Genomic DNA, 16,052 nt, shown 5'->3' on the forward strand with positions numbered 1-16,052 from the left:
TTCAGGGTGCCTTGGTACAATCATGTGAGCATGCTGCTTCTTCCTTCTTCACTACTTCTAAAGGATTTTGTCACCAAGGGAAGGTACTGTTGTAGTAAATTAGCATTTCTGGTGGAGCTAGTAGTTATTCATGAGTAAAGGCTTGATCCTGCAGTCCTTACTCAAGCTAAATTCCCACTCATATCAATGGAGTTTTGAGTGATTAGAGATTGCATAATAGGGCCTCAAGATCAGCAAAAAACAGGCTAGAAATAACTTTAGTATGACAGTCAGTTTTGATTCCTTCTGAATCACGTTTTGTTCCGAGTGTTCTGAATTTATTTTGTACAGTTGCTCAGTAGATAAGAATTACAGATTTTGCCTTTATGTGTTCAGTGAAGATGACATACGGGGAGTCAAATATTAGAATATGTTGGATCAAAACTGCAAATGTAAAATTTATGGGATTTAAAAATCTGTGTTCTCAGAAGTTTTATTATCTTCATGTTATTACTTAGTTGCATTATGTGTGTTTGTGATGGAAACATAATACAATCCTTAAAATGCTATTGACAAGGTGAAATTCTTTTGCCAAGCCATTTGGAATTCATAGTAAATGATACTAAAACACATTATTTATCCTATACTGGATTCTAATGATCTGTGATATCTTTGTTCCCTCCATGACTTGTAAAATGTAGTTCTTTGTTGACTTCTTATGACAGCAGTCAGATTGCCTTCTTTTCAAAACATTTGGTTATGTATGTTTTATTGTAAACAATATCTGTATCCTATTTCACACATTGAAAGAAGAATTATTTCTCTTTATACACAAGGAGAAACAAACAACAGGAAAATAATACAATTTTAAATCTGTATTTAGAAGCCCAGATGCTCAGCCAGGGCTGGCTCCAGGCACCAGCATTCCAAGCTGGTGCTTGGGGCGGCATTCTGCAAGGGGCGGCAGTCCCCCTTGTTTTGCCCCCAAGTAGCGCGCCGAATTGCCGCCGCGGGCGGCGGGTGGGGCAGGGGCAGTCCGTGTGCCCTTAGGGCAGCAGGCGCGTTTCCGCGGCAGCGGCAATTCGGTGGCAGCTTCTATGTTTAGCTGTCCGGGGCGGCTTCAGCTAAACATAGAAGCTGCCGCTGAATTGCGCCGCTGTGGAAACGCGCCTGCCGCCCTAAGGGCACACGGACTGTCCCCCGCCCCCGCTCAGGGCGGCAATTTGGCGCGCTGCTTGGGGCGGCGAAAACTGTAGAGCCGGCCCTGTGCTCAGCCTTGCTTCATGCCCTTTGTGCTGCTCCAGTGAAGCAAAGGGGCTCATATAACCAGCTAAAGGTTCCCAGCTGGTTAATCTAGCCATCTTTGCACCAACTGCTTCTGCCTCCACCCCAGCATAAGAGATAGGATGAGGTGTGGCCAAAGCAAATTGTGTTTTGGCAATCCTGGGACACTGGAATGGCTGCTAGACCCAGTGCAAATAAGAGAAGGCTGCTCTACTTGCACTGAGGATTGAATTAGCTCCCACTGTCCTCGGGATCAGGCAGGAGAGGCACACAAAAAATACACAGTTCCATATAAGTGCATGCACAAGTATGCACACATATGCACCAGGTGCACTGACTGCTGCATGGCCATATTGGAGGATCTAGCTCATGGTTATCTTTATGTAGCATCGCAGATGTTACCCAGCATTGACCTATGGGTCAAATGTACAGAATAAACAAGTCCTTGCCCCCACGAAATTCAATTTTTAAGATACAGGGCCAGTAAAATATGACACAATGCATAGAGTGGGATTTAATGTAAATAGCTGGAGTGCTTGTTTTAAAATATTCTTCATAGTCTTAGTGTGGAGGATTCCTTGATAACCAACAGATATTCTTTTTCACTTTCAAAGTCTTATTTATTGGACTAGTTTTTGGCCACTTGTCAGAAAATAGCAGTAACAAAATGGTTTGGAGTAAAATGTATTTGCATAGTTTCCTAGCTATTTCTAGGAGACTAATGCTTCCTGTTTTCCAGGCATAGCAGACTTGTTGATAATACTCCTTCCAATCATGACTATTCTATACTATTTACCTAAGATAATCCTTGTTTATTACAAGTTCCACAAAACACTGCCCTGAGGCGTTACTGTGAATACAGTCTTTCTGCCCATGTGACAGCATTAGATAAATTAACTCATGGAGTATAATTATAGACAAAGGAATTTCAGCTTGTATCATTTATTAATGCAGTTACTCATATGAGGCCATAGCTAGCATAACCTGAGACTGGGGAGGTAAGTATGAAGTTAGTCCAACAGAATGGACCCTCACCACCCTTCTGTTCGGTCAACGTTCCTTTACAGACACAATTTTCTCTCTGTTTCATCCAAGCCTTACAAAGAAATGGGGTTGCCATGTGGACTGAGAAATCGACATTCAGTTCCTTTTAGACGCAACAGTCCCCATTGTACAGCATGGTTTTCCCTCTTTCATTTATCATTGTAAACAAGACCCAGGATGATTTGGAAAAAGCATGGCACATTGTCTTTGATTTCAGATCTGTCCTTGAAGAGCTAACCCCAGGCACATGCCACATGGATAGCTGCACCGGGGACTTTTTTCCCCCCAGTACATACCTCTAGGAGCACTCTTTACCAATAACACACCCTGCAACTGCTTTGAAACACAAACTCTTTCCAGTTTTTGAAGCCCATTCATGTCCAGCTGATAAACCCCTTCTAAATCCCAACTGAGTAATAATGAGCACCTTGGTGCTGCTCTCACAGTTGCTTAGATACTATGATAATGGATACTAAATGCGAAGATAAATAGGAGCGTTACAGCAAGTGGGAGAGTCGGACACATAGATGAGTGATCCGGCAAAACGCATCATATATCTCTTAAGTTTGTATATTTAGCACTAACAAATAACTAAAGAGTCAAATCATTAAGATGGTTAGTTCAAAAATTCTCTGTATTTTGGCTAAGATGTCAACAGTAATAAAAAACATTTAGTATAAGTAATCTAGTGACCTTGTAAAACATTTAACATGTTTGCTCACAAAAATCCTATCTAATTTCAAAATTAGATCAATTACCAATGCTATATTTCATTTTATTTGGCAAGTATGTTCTAAAACACCTAAGTTTTTGGCAGCATAGGTTACTCTTTTAAGTTTTGCAAAACTGCTAAAGAAAAAAATTCAATTATAAAGCAGTTTTAAAACTCCTTAAGTTTCTTGTCTGAAATCAGGGCCGGCTCCAGGCACCAGCATCCCAAGCAGGTGCTTGGGGCGCCAATCTACAAGGAGCGGTAGTCCCTGTGTTTTTGTCCCCAAGCAGCGCGCCGAATTGCTGCCGGACGGTGGGGGCAGTCCATGTGCCGTTAGGGTGGCACGCGTGTTTCTATGGCGGCGGCAATTCGGCGGCAGCTTCTATATTCAGCTGTCCACGGTGGTGCAGCTTCTGTCTTCCGGCTGAAGACAGAAGCTGCCGCTGAATTGCCGCCGCCACGGAAACGCGCATGCCGCCCTAATGGCACACTGACTGCTCCCGCCGCCTGCGGCGGCAATTTGGCACGCTGCTTGGGGGCAAAAACAGTAGAGCCAGCCCTGGCGGCCAGCAGTGGAGGCTGCAGAGCCTAGCACAATAACCCTACCATAGCCAGTTGCAAGTGTCCAGCCCAGTGAGGTCTGGGGCCAGGTTCAGAGCCGGCTCTTGCCGAGCCGTCCCCAGCGGGCCGAGCAGGGCCCCTGGAGATAGGAGTGCGGACACTCCACATGCACCAACGCTGGGCTGCAGCTCAGTCGGGAGAGTGTAACTCGGGGTACCGTGTAACTCGGGCAGCGCCTGTGGGCGGCCGGCTGGGGCCGACCCACAGCAGCCTCGCAGAGTAACGGGTCAGCCCGGCCCAGGCGTGGCTGGAGGGAGAGGCGTCCCTTTGGGTGGCCTGGGCCTGATGGGGGGGAGGGAGAGGGGACATGTGTTACCCCTGTGTAGCTCCCCCCGGGGGCCCGGTACCACTCCCTGCCCCGTTCCAGGCCGGCCCTTCCTGAAGCTGGAACATTCCTCCCGCGGCCGGGTGCGCCGGTCGGACGAGTTGCAACGGCACCTAGCGGGTGGGGTTGGGGGTTTCCAAGAGTTTGTCGTGGGGAGCTCAAGCTCGGTCCTGGCAGGTCAGTGGCGTGCGCTGGGATCTGCACGTCACACCACTAAGCGCCCCGGCCTGCCTGGGAGAGCGGGGGCGCACAGGTGGCAGGAGCAGGTCGGAAAGGGGAAAGTAGAGTCGTGCGCATGCCGCCCTAATGGCACACGGACTGTCCCCACCGTCCATGGTGGCAATTTGGCGCGCTGCTTGGGGCAGCGAAAACAGTAGAGCCGGCCCTGTCTGAAATCTGGAAAGATATATTGAGACTCCTACTACTGGAGACTTTTTCTTAAAGGAAGCTACCAATACTTGCCTTTGGTTACAAGAATCAGAACAAGCCTCATGTGCTCAATTGCAGTTTGCTTTTGGTTTCCTGGGGTAGGCAGGAACACTGTTCTACTTATGTAAGCTTCTTTTTTGCATCCAGGCATAATCTGCTCCAATAGAAAATTTGGTTTTGGAATAAATATTCTTTGAGTCAAATTAATGTTCTCATTTTCATCAGTAGTGACTACACTGATTTCAGTTTACACTGGGCAACATTAGAGCAGGATATGGTCAAGTAACCTAAATTTATCCCTGTTCTAACTCCATTGATTTCATTGACATTTTTCCAGGAATGAATTTGGGACAATAGTTCTTTGCCAGCTGACACAGCTATGATTCAGTGAGTTATTGTTGACTTTTACATTTCAATGTATGTTACACAGAATTTCAGTCGCAACAAAAAAATATTGAGTAACTTCTATTCCATTATAACACAACCTGAACTGTGAAGTTCCTACTAGCTCCTTTATAATTCTGTCATCTAAAAAGTCTAGCTTGCGGTAATGTGTTATGTATCTTGTAAAAGACACAGTTTTTAAAAATGTTGTTGTGATTCACCCCCTTAGCAATAAGAAAGGGAAGTCATAACGAATGCTTACCAGCTGGAAGAGAAAGATACAGCTAGAAGCTCCCACTGCCCACTCTCGGGCTACAGCTGCTTGACTGCTAAATTTAAAAGACCAGCTTGAGAACAGCATTCTGGGAAAGTACTGCTGGGGAGCGTTAGTGGGAATAGGAAAGTGCTGTGCTTACCACTGTTAGGCCCTATTTTTCATAAGGTTGTCACCAAGTTTTGTTTTTTTAAAACTCCAAGGAAACTTTCACTTAAGAATTAAAGGGACTGATAAAACTGTGACTTAGTAGGGAGGATTTTTAACTGAAGGTTGGGGAGCCATTCACTTGTTTGATAAGAGGTCTTATAGAAGACCTTATTGAAACACCTTTCCCTATTCTCAAGCCTGTCAGATCACAACATCCGTTTCTGCAGCACCAGTGGATTTTTATCTTGTGGTAGCTTTGCTAGAGCAACATCCTGTGCTTAGTTCACCCTGGAGGGTCGTATCTGGAGGAGAGCAGGCAGTTTGTTCCTCTGTGGTTGTTCTCCCTAAACCACACCAGCAGGCACTAGATAGGGGTAGACACTAATTCAGTGCCTCATTTACCCACGATCCTTTTCCTAGTCATTGCTAGCCAGCTTCAGGCTCATTGGCAGAGCAGAGTGTGTGCCATTGGTGTAGCTAGGAGTGGAAATTTGGGTAGGCCCCAATTTATGGTGGATGGGCAATGACCAAAGTTCTGAGATCACAGCAAAACATGTATTTTGCATATTACTATACTAGCTATATATTTATTATTGCCTATTATGTTTAATTGAATTCTTGGGGGCCAGGATTGTAGGATGCAGAGAAGGAATTTGCATGCAGGGAGCCCAGGGACTGGGCTGGCCAGTGAAGATGGGTAATCCCCACAGCTCTTGGGTTGTCAGGGCTGGGGGTGCTGGTCAGCACCTGTGCGGAGCCTGGCCAGGCCCACTGACAGGGGGTGCCTGGATGCTGGCTGCTGCAGTGGCGATGGCAGCTGGGAGCCCCGGGCCCTTTTAAATTGCCCAGGCAGGCCGCAGGGCCCCTTGGCGTGCATGGGGTGGTACCGGCAGTGGCGAAAGCAGCCGGTCAGGCATATGGAAGCCCTGGCTGTGCCAGAAGAGTGCCCATTAACTGTTCTGCCCTGGGGCCCAGAATTGCTGTCGGCGGGCCTAGGCCCAGCTGACACCAAAGTTGTTGAGAACCAGGAGAAGTTTGCAGCACTGGGTGAAGGCAGGGATGGGGCCAGCCATGATGTTCTGCAGATGGGCCAAGAGCCAACTTCTCTTAAGCCAAGTCTCCCCGACCCTCAACCACATGGACATTGGCTTCTGCATTCACACAGACTCAGATTTGGGTGGGCCTGGGTGCTAACTGGGTAGGCTGTGTGGTCCACCCATGCCCACCCCTTGTCTGCACAGCCCCTTGTGAGAAAATTTTCACCACCAATGATCTGCATCCCTGGGTTACACTACTGGAAGCTGGCTGAATCAACCTCCCATCCCCTCAACTTCAGCAGGTCACCTTTAGTGTACCGCATCTTGAAATGCAGAGGGAAAAGCTCATGTTGCTGGCTATTGCTATAGCTGGCTTAGCTCCATATTTGATGCTTCCTCCACCTCCAGAGCCAACGAGAGCCCAAAGCAGGGTGGCACACTGGCTGAGCCTGTGTGAGAAAAGATTTGGCAAACTGTAGAAATGAGCTAATCCTTTTTCTCTTTGCACCTGATTCAAAATAAAATCCTGAACTGTTACTAGTAGATTGTAGCCAAGCTTTACTTGGCCAAGGGAAGACCGAGCCAGATGCTGGAGAAACTGTTCTCCAAGCATCATAAGGTTCATTCTCTCACATCCTAAAGTTAGCTGTCACTTGCCTACTGTGGTCAACCATCTGCTTTAATATTTATACATGCCCTGCTTTATGAAGCAGGAACATTGACTAGTGTTGATGAAAGAATCAAACAGCAAAGTGGAACTAGTTCTTTCTTCTCCAGGCTACTCGCTGACGTATTTGTATTGACTCCTGTTTTGGGGGATTTGTCTTTTATAGCGGGTGGTTGTAAGATTTATAAAGTGTAAAACCATTTGTATTCGAAGGTCAAATATCTGAGTTACCTTTTAATTTATTTGGGCTTTGATTTCCTTTCCAGAGCATCCTTTCTTCCAAATAACACAAGTCTGAGCTCCTCCGAGCTAGCAGAATACACGAAAGTGTTCTCTGGACAAATCCTGACACCATTTGCTAACTCACCCGTTTGACATGTCTGTTTAGCCTGTATAACCTAATAACATGGGTTCATTAAACAAATTAAAATTCAACTTGAAACAAAGTATGAGCCTTGATGCCTCTTTGTGCCATTCTCCCATTCCCACCTCCACGGCCTTCTTCCACACTACTTGTGCCAAACCCACCTTCCTCCCCGCACTGAAATCCTTCCTCCAAATTCACTCCTGCTGCATTGCCTGCAAGGAGTTAAAAACATCTTCCTTAAGAAAAAAACAAACAAAAAAACAGCTAGACGTGCACATGCCTGAGTCTCCACCTGATTTTACTGTTGGCACCTATGTTCTTCCTCTCTGTGCCCCCCCACCCTTTTTTTTGTTTGTTTGTTTGTGTATGGCCCGTTACATGCTGAATTGAGATGGTGAGCTCTTCAGGACAGGGAGCATGTCTGTTTCTCTATAGCACCAGGTATGCTTTCAGGTGCCCAAAGGCTGTAAGGGGAATGGGGTACTTAGCCCTTCAAAACTTTGACCCCATTCAATTAAAAGTCAGATTCAACACTCTGAAGATTTCTTTCACTGAACTGCAGTTAAACAGCTTTCTAGTTTTCAGCCTCCCCCTCCCTCTTTTTTTAACTTTCTCCCTCATCATACCAATAGCAGCACCTAGTGGCAGAAGCAGCTCATGACAACTCTGCATTAGGAAACTATACCAGCTGCACTTACCGGCCTGAACACTTACCACTTCACGTTAACACTGCCCTTTGCTATCTTTCTTGCTTGCTGGTGTTGATATCATTTCCCTCAATATTTCTGGAAGCTGCTCCAATTCCTAGTGGCTCTTTCTAAACCAGAGCAGTGAGTTTAAAAACCCAACTGATCTGCCATGAATGAATAGTAGGGTTTGAGCTTCAGGTTCTTGATGGGCTAAGTACAGCCTCACACTAGCCCCAATCCCACCATCAGCAATTGGTCACAATAGTGTTTGTAAATGAAGGACCAACATTTTCAGACATGCTCCCTAACTGTACAATCAACAATGAGCTAGGCCTGTTACCAAAGCCAGATGGTCACATTAATAATGGTGCAGAAAAGGAATAAGTGTTAAATAAATACTTCTGTTCTGTATTTGGAAAGATGCAGGATGTTGCACTAATATCACATGACAACAAAGTCCCTTCCAATCGCTCAGCAACAAAAGAGAATGTGATAAACAAATCGACATGCCTGGATAACTTGTATCCAAAAGTCCTAAAAAAGTTGGCTGAGGAAATCTCTGGCCTGATTGTTATTTTTTAATAAATATTGGCAATCTAGAAGACTTGAAGAATGTTAATGTCAAGCCAATGGTCTAAAACAGCCAGTAAGATGACACAGGTAATTATAGGCTGGTTAGCCTCACAACAGTTCTGGACAAAATAATGGAAAAAAATGATATAGATTCAACCAATAAAGAATTAAACGATAGAAATATGAATTGTGCCTGTCATTATTGGTTCTACAGAAAATAGGTTTTGTCTCATAGTTTCTTAAAGACAGAAAGGATAATCATGATAATCTAGGGTGACCTCCTGTACATTGCAGGCCACGGAATCTCACCCACCCACTCCTGTAATAGACCCTAACCTCTGACTGAATTACTGAAGTCCTCAAATCTTGATCTAAAGATTTCAAGTTACAGAGAGTCCACCATTTACTCTCATTCAAACCAGCAAGTGGCCTGTGTCCCATGCTGCAGGGGAAAGTGGAAAATCCCAGGGACTCTGCCACTATGACCTGGGGGAAAATTCTTTCCCAACCCCAAATATGGCAATCAGTTAGACCCTGAGCATGTGGGCAAGACTCACCAGCCAGACACCTGGGAAAGAATTGTCTGTATTAACTCACCATCCCCTCCATACGATCGGTCTTAGGTTTTTTTGACCCCACTACTCCCTTTGGAAGGCTGTTCCAGAATTTTATACCACTGATGATTAGAAACCTTTGTCTGATTTCAAGTCTAAACTTGTTGATGGCCATTTAATATCCATTTGTTCTTTTGTCAACATTGGCACTTAGCTTAAATAACTGCTCTCCTTCCCTGGTGTTTATCCCTCTGATGTATTTAGAGAACAATCATATCTCCCCTCAGCCTTTGTTGTGTTAAGCTAAACAAGCCAAGCTCTTTACTTCTCCTCTCCTAAGAGAGGTTCCTCTGATCATACTAGTAGCCCTTCTCTGCACCAGTTCCAGTTTGAATTCATCATTTTTAAACAAAATTGCATATAGTATTCCAGATGAGGGCTCACAAGTGCCTTGTACAATGGTACTGACACTTCCCGTCTACTGGAACTACCTCACTTGATGCACCCTAGGATTGCATTAGCCTCTTGCACATCCACATCATATTGGTGTCTCGTCATCATCCTGTGATCACCTGGGCCTTTCCCCTCCTCTGGCACTTCCCATTGATAAATCCCCAGCTTATAGCAAAGATTATTGTTATTAGTCCATAAGTGCATGACTTGCACTTTTGACTATTAAATTTCATCCCATTTCTAACACTCTAATTTTCAAGGTCATGCACATTTTCTTGTATGATATTCCAGTCCGCCTCTGTATTTGTGTCATCCACAAATGTTATTAACACACACCCACTTTTTGTGACAAGGTCACTAATGAAAATGTTAAATAAGATTGGGCCCAAGACTGACCCTTGAGGAACTCCTCTAGTAACCTCCCTCCAGCCTGGCAGTTCACCTTTCAGTATGAGCCGTTGTAGTCTTACCCACCTTTTATTCTCATATTAATCACCATCTTCTGCTAACTTATAACTTCCCTTGTGAAACTGTATCAAATGCTTTACTGAAATCGAGGTTGATTAGATCTACTGCATTTCCTTGGTCTAAAAAAGTCAAGTTATTGTCTCAAAGAAAAAGATCGGGTTGGTCTGGCATAATTTACCTTTAGTAAAAGCATGTTGTATTTTATCCAATTACTGTTTATTCTTATTTTTTAATAGACAAGGTCAGAAGGGACCATTATGGTCATCTAGTCTGACCTCCTGCACAATGCAGGCCACAAAATCTCACCCACCCACTCCTGTAACAAACCTCTAACCTATGTCTGAGTTATTGAAGTCCTCAAATCGTGGTTTAAAGACCTCAAGGTGCAGAGAATCCTCCAGCAGGTGACCCATGCCGCATGCTGCAGAGGAAGGCAAAAAACCTCCAGGGCCTCTGCCAATCTGCCCTGGAGGAAAATTCCTTCCTGACCCCAAATATGGCGATCACTTAAACCCTGAGCATGTGGGCAAGACTCACCAGCCAGACACCCAGGAAAGAATTCTCTATAGTAACTCAGATCCCACCCCATCTAACATCCCATCACAGACCATTGGGCCTATTTACCTGCTAACAATCAAAGATCAATTAATTGCCAAAATTAGGCTATCCCATCATACCATCCCTTCCATAAACTTATCAAGCTTAGTCTTGAAGCCAGATATGTCTTTTGCCCCCACTACTCCCCTTGGAAGGCTGTTCCAGAACTTCACTCCTCTAATGGTTAGAAACCTTCATCTAATTTCAAGTCTAAACATCCTAGTGTCCAGTTTATATCCATTTGTTCTTGTGTCCACATTAGTACTAAGCTTAAATAATTCCTCTCCCTCCCTGATAGTTATCCCTCTGATATATTTATAAAGAGCACTCATATCTCCCCTCAGCCTTCTTTTGGTTAGGCTAAACAAGCCAAGCTCTTTCAGTCTCCTTTCAAAAGACAGGTTTTCCATTCCTCGGATCATCCTAGTAGCCCTTCTCTGTACCTGTTCCAGTTTGAATTCATCCTTCTTAAACATGGGAGACCACAGTATTCTGCACGGAATATTCCAGATGAGGTCTCACCAGTGCCTTGTATAACAGTACTAACAGCTTCTTATCTTTACTGGAAATACCTTGCCTGATGCATCCTAAAACCGCATTAGTTTTTTTAACGGCCATATCACATTGGCAGCTCATAGTCATCCTGTGATCAACCAATACTCCAAGGTCCTTCTCCTCCTCTGTTACTTCCAACTGATGTGTCCCCAATTTATAACCAAAATTCTTATTAATCCATAAATGCATGACCTTGCACTTTTCACTATTAAATTTCATCCTATTACTATTATTCCAGTTTACAAGGTTATCCAGATCTTCCCGTATGATATCCCGGTCCTTCTCTGTGTTAGCAATACTTCCCAGCTTTGTGTCATCCGCAAACTTTATTAGCACATTCCCACTTTTTGTGCCAAGGTCAGTAATAAAAAGATTAAATAAGATTGGTCCCAAAACCAATCCCTGAGGAACTCCACTAGTAACCTCCTTCCAGCCTGACAGTTCACCTTTCAGTATGACCAGTTGTAGTCTCCCCATTAACCAGTTCCTTATCCACCTTTCAATTTTCATATTGATCTCCATCTTTTCCAATTTAACTAATAATTCCCCATGTGGAACCATATCAAATGCCTTACTGAAATTGAGGTAAATTAGATCCACTGCGTTTACTTTGTCTAAAAAATGTTACCTTCTCAAAGAAGGAGATCAGGTTGGTTTGGCACGATCTACCTTTTGTAAAACCATGTTGTATTTTGTCCCCGTTACCATTGACCTCAACTACTTTCTCCTTCAAAATTTTTTCCAAGACCTTACATACTACAGATGTCAAACTAACAGGGCTATAGTTACTTGGATCACTTTTTTTCCCTTTCTTAAAAATAGGAACTATATTAGCAATTCTCCAGTCGTACGGTACAACCCCTGAGTTTACTGATTCATTAAAAATTCTTGCTAATGGGCTTGCAATTTCATGTGCCAGTTTCCTTTTATATTCTTGGATGAAAATTATCTGGGCCCTCCGATTTCATCCCATTAAGCTGTTTGAGTTGTTTACTGCTATGTCTTTAGTTATTCTCTTTCAAAATTTGTTCTAGGACCTTGCACACAACTGAGGTCAAGCTAAGGGGTCTATAGTTTCCCAGATCATTCCCCACCCCCCTTTTTAAAATAGAAGTACTATATTTGCAGTTCTCCAATCATATGGTATGCCCCTTGAGTTTATGGATTCATTAAAACTCCTTACTAATGGATTGCACTGTCATATGCCAGTTTCTTTAATATTCTTGGATGGATAATATCTCCCCTCCCTTCTTCTCTCCCCTCTCCCCATTTTGGTTCCATTAAAGTGTTGATACCAGTCAGTTTTGTGTTCTTGGGGAACCAGGGTGCAGTATCCAGCCTGTCTGACTCATGAAAGAACATCCCTCCCCCCGCCTCTGCTGGAACCAAAACTGATCAGAAAAAAGACTTGCAGAGAGCAGTGAAGGGCGGTGGGAGACACATCTAGACCCCTCATGACAAGGGTGACAAGATTAAGGCAACTCCCCTAGCCTCATCTGCATCGAAGATGGACAGGGAGACATCTCCATTAGCATACAGAATGGAAAACAGAGATTCCAAGGCAAGAACCACACTGAACTCTGGGACCAGAAAAGCAGGGAAGTACTGCATCCTGAGGGATCTCTGCTTCAGATATTAATGAACCCAGGCCTGCACACACCTAGCCCAGCCCAGTTATGAAACCAATTCTAGTAATGAATCCTTGATTGATATCCAAAATATTGAAGCAGCCTAAGTGCATTGTGAGCTCCTGGGAAGAAACATCACCCATAGCTAGGAGTGATCAGCTCCTATTGTCTAGCCTAAAGAAAACCCTTGAGTCATCAGTTTACCCATAAACAAATCTAGTGTTCTCCCTGGAACCATTGTATTTTCCCCTACAAAAACCTCTACCCATGCTCTAGTGTGTTCTGATGCATGGATCCAAACTCTGCATCAGTTCCAGTGGGACTGACCATGCTGGGAGGTCTGCCTGTCTCCAGCATTCAGGCCCAAGCTACCACCATAACCTTGGAACCCCAACCACTTCAAGCTTCATGGACTGTGAGATCCCAACTCTAGATCTGTTTTCTTTTCTACCTCAGGCAGGTATAGTTTTCTATATATGACTTTTGTAACCTTTAATAATGTAAATGGTATGTTGGATTAAGCTCTCCTTGTGTAGTTACCACTATTATTCAATAAATAACTTTTATGGTTAAGCTGGTTGCTTCTCTCTCTCAACTTTACTCTTTTGTGTTTTTAGCTTCCCCATTTACTCTGCAGCAACACTTTACCTAAGCTAAAGATCCCTGTGGCGCCCAAAAATACTGTGGGGTTTGCTCATCAAGTGGGTTACTACCAGTACAATTGTAACATGAAAGTGGGGAGAGGGACATGCTGAACCTGTGGCATATAAGGGTTGCAGCTTGAAAGTGCTGCTTGACCCAGCCCACTGAGTCCAGGGACATAAAAAGGGTCAGCTTGAAAAGTTCTGATTGACCTGGTCCGCTCAGACTTGGTGGGTGTGTGGTTCTGGAGGAACCCAGCCCTGGGGAACCTAGGTCCTGCAGGATAGCTCCATTGGGAAGGGACTTGCAGAGGGAGAAGTAGAGCTCCCTATGAAAACACACGTGACACAAGCAGTACATTAATAGAATTACAGAACAACCCCCCCCCCCCCAGAAGAGTAACCCTAATAAATTAGAATACCCCAAAGTAAGGGCAAATCTGGTACGTGTTTAAGTTTGGCTTTCATATCACAATTTTACTTCCATATCCTCGTTAGCCACCCTACCACTGCCCTAAAGCTCATTACCTTTATTAAAAACTGAGGCAAAATATTCATTTAGATGTTGGGCCAATCCTAGATTATCTTTAGTCTCCACCCCATCCTCAGTGTGTAGTAGTCCCACTTCTTTCCTTGTTTTCTTTATTTATATGGCTAAATAACCTTTCAGTATTGGTTTTAATTTCCTTCGCAAGGTCCAGCTCTGGTTGGACTGTGTCAGTTCTGACTTCTTCCCTATGCTTTCTGACCTCCAGGAGGTAGCTTTCCTTGCTGATCCATCTCTTGTAGGCTTTCTGCTTTCTTTTAATCACCTGTTTGAGATGCTTGTTCATCCAGTTTCACCTGCAACAGTTCCTTATGATTTTTCTCCTTGCTTAGGATCCAGGCTCCAGCTATGTAGGAGTAATTGAGTGAAATCTGATGGCCTGTCTGATCTGTATAACACTAGATGATCTAATAGTCCCTCTCGCATTAAAATCTGAGTTATGCGCCTCAGTTTTTGCATACTTAGACACCTTGTATTTGGGTGTTAGGGTCAAGGACCCACATTTTATTGAGTGGGAGATTGTTGTCCTCCACATCTGAAAATCAGACACAGTCTCAAGTCGGGCTCCTAAGAACTGAGGCTCACAGAATCAGTGGTCACTTGAAAATTTGGCTGTAAACCTCTCGGAACTAGATCTCCTACTCGCACCCCAAACCCTTGCATAAATGTAACAGTCCACCACTACATTCAATTCTTCCGTTGAGCATTTTCCATTCCAAGGTTATTTTTTCACATAAGTAAAAAAAAAACCTCAACAGTATGTTTCTCTCTTTTCCCTGCACTCTTTCCTGCTAGAGAGGGGCAGCAAACAGTCACAAAAGAACAAACCAGTTCCCGACAAACCTCCGAGATTTTGGTCTGATACCGGGAGTAAGAGGCAACTTACTCAATGTTTCCAAGGGAATAGCCTGGTTTGGGGAAACATGGCTATGGGGATAAAATTCCAGCTTTTCTAGACATATAGCAGTAAAATAAGCCTATTCACAAAGTACATTGAACATTTACCAGTTCTGAAGCTGAAAGTATCAATCTAAAAATAAGCCAGCAACTGTTCCACTATTTCTTTCAGATTTTGTAGTGCCATATTTTTTTGTTAATAGAATTAACTCTTACTTCAAATACAGTACCTGCATCCAACCTTCCCACATACATCAGCAAAAACCACAATATCAGTATAGACTAAGCAATGTCCTTTCATGACCAAGAAAGAGACCCTTAGAATCATAGAATATCAGGGTTAGAAGAGACCTCAGGTCAACTAGTCCAACCCCCTACTCAAAGCAAGACCAATCCCCAGATTTTTACCCCAGCTCCCTAAATGGCCCCCTCAAGGATTGAACTCACAACACTGGGTTTAGCAGGCCAATGCTCAAACCACTGAGCTATCCCTCCCCCTGCTAGTCACCTTAAAGGCTGCATTTTCCCCCTTCAGCACTAGTAAAAATTCATGCTACACCCAGGCAAGTATTTTACAAAGAAGGGTATCATTACCCCCATTTGTTAAGAGACAGGGAACCTGAGGCGGAGGTAGGTTAAGTCACTAGCTCAAGGTCACAGCTACTAGTGGTAGATCTGGGACTAAAACTCAACTGCCAGACTCATCTCCTATTAGTGGACCTTGCTTCCTCCCAGAGGAGCTACATTTTTACCCACCAGGAATCTCAACTCTTCTTTATTTAAACGTAGCAGAAACATTCTCACATGGTACACTGGTGCAGCATCCGTCTGAACACTGTTTCTGCCAGATAATGACTCAACAAGTGACATGATTCCAGCCCAGGATTCTGAATGTAAGGACAAATACTACCCCCCTGTCTGTGCAGGGTCTCCCAGTAGCAGAAACTGCTCAGTGGAGCAAGAGGAGGGTTGGGAATCTGCCAGTGTTCATTGCATGACAGCTTTGGAGAGTAGGGATCATAGATCAAGGAGATCCACTGACCCACCTCGACAGTGAGAGAACACATGCTACTCCAGTCATTGGCATGGTATCCATGGAGGCTTACAAACTGGGATGATGCATGTGGGATTCTTCCCCACTACCTCTGCTTATATCTCCCCAGCACCAGGCCTGGCT

At 44.2% G+C, this 16,052-nt stretch overlaps 1 protein-coding gene across 10 annotated transcripts in view; it reads left to right on the plus strand.

Moving 5' to 3' along the window:
- ATG10 (autophagy related 10) overlaps positions 1–8,798 on the plus strand; it is a 159,679-nt gene extending 150,881 nt beyond the window's left edge. For 4 of the 10 annotated variants that reach the window (XM_045021168.1, XM_045021169.1, XM_045021171.1 and 1 more), the window contains 2 exons: positions 4,732–4,781; positions 7,173–8,792. The gene's annotated coding sequence lies outside the window, so the exon portion shown is untranslated. Of the gene's footprint in view, positions 1–5; positions 872–4,731; positions 4,782–7,172 lie in introns of those variants that run through there. The other 6 variants (XM_045021166.1, XM_045021167.1, XM_045021160.1 and 3 more) reach the window with 5 other exon arrangements.
- The last annotated feature ends 7,254 nt before the right edge of the window (positions 8,799–16,052 follow it).

The sequence above is a fragment of the Mauremys mutica genome, chromosome 6 (genome assembly GCF_020497125.1).
Source record: "Mauremys mutica isolate MM-2020 ecotype Southern chromosome 6, ASM2049712v1, whole genome shotgun sequence".
Taxonomy (NCBI): Eukaryota; Metazoa; Chordata; order Testudines; family Geoemydidae; genus Mauremys; species Mauremys mutica.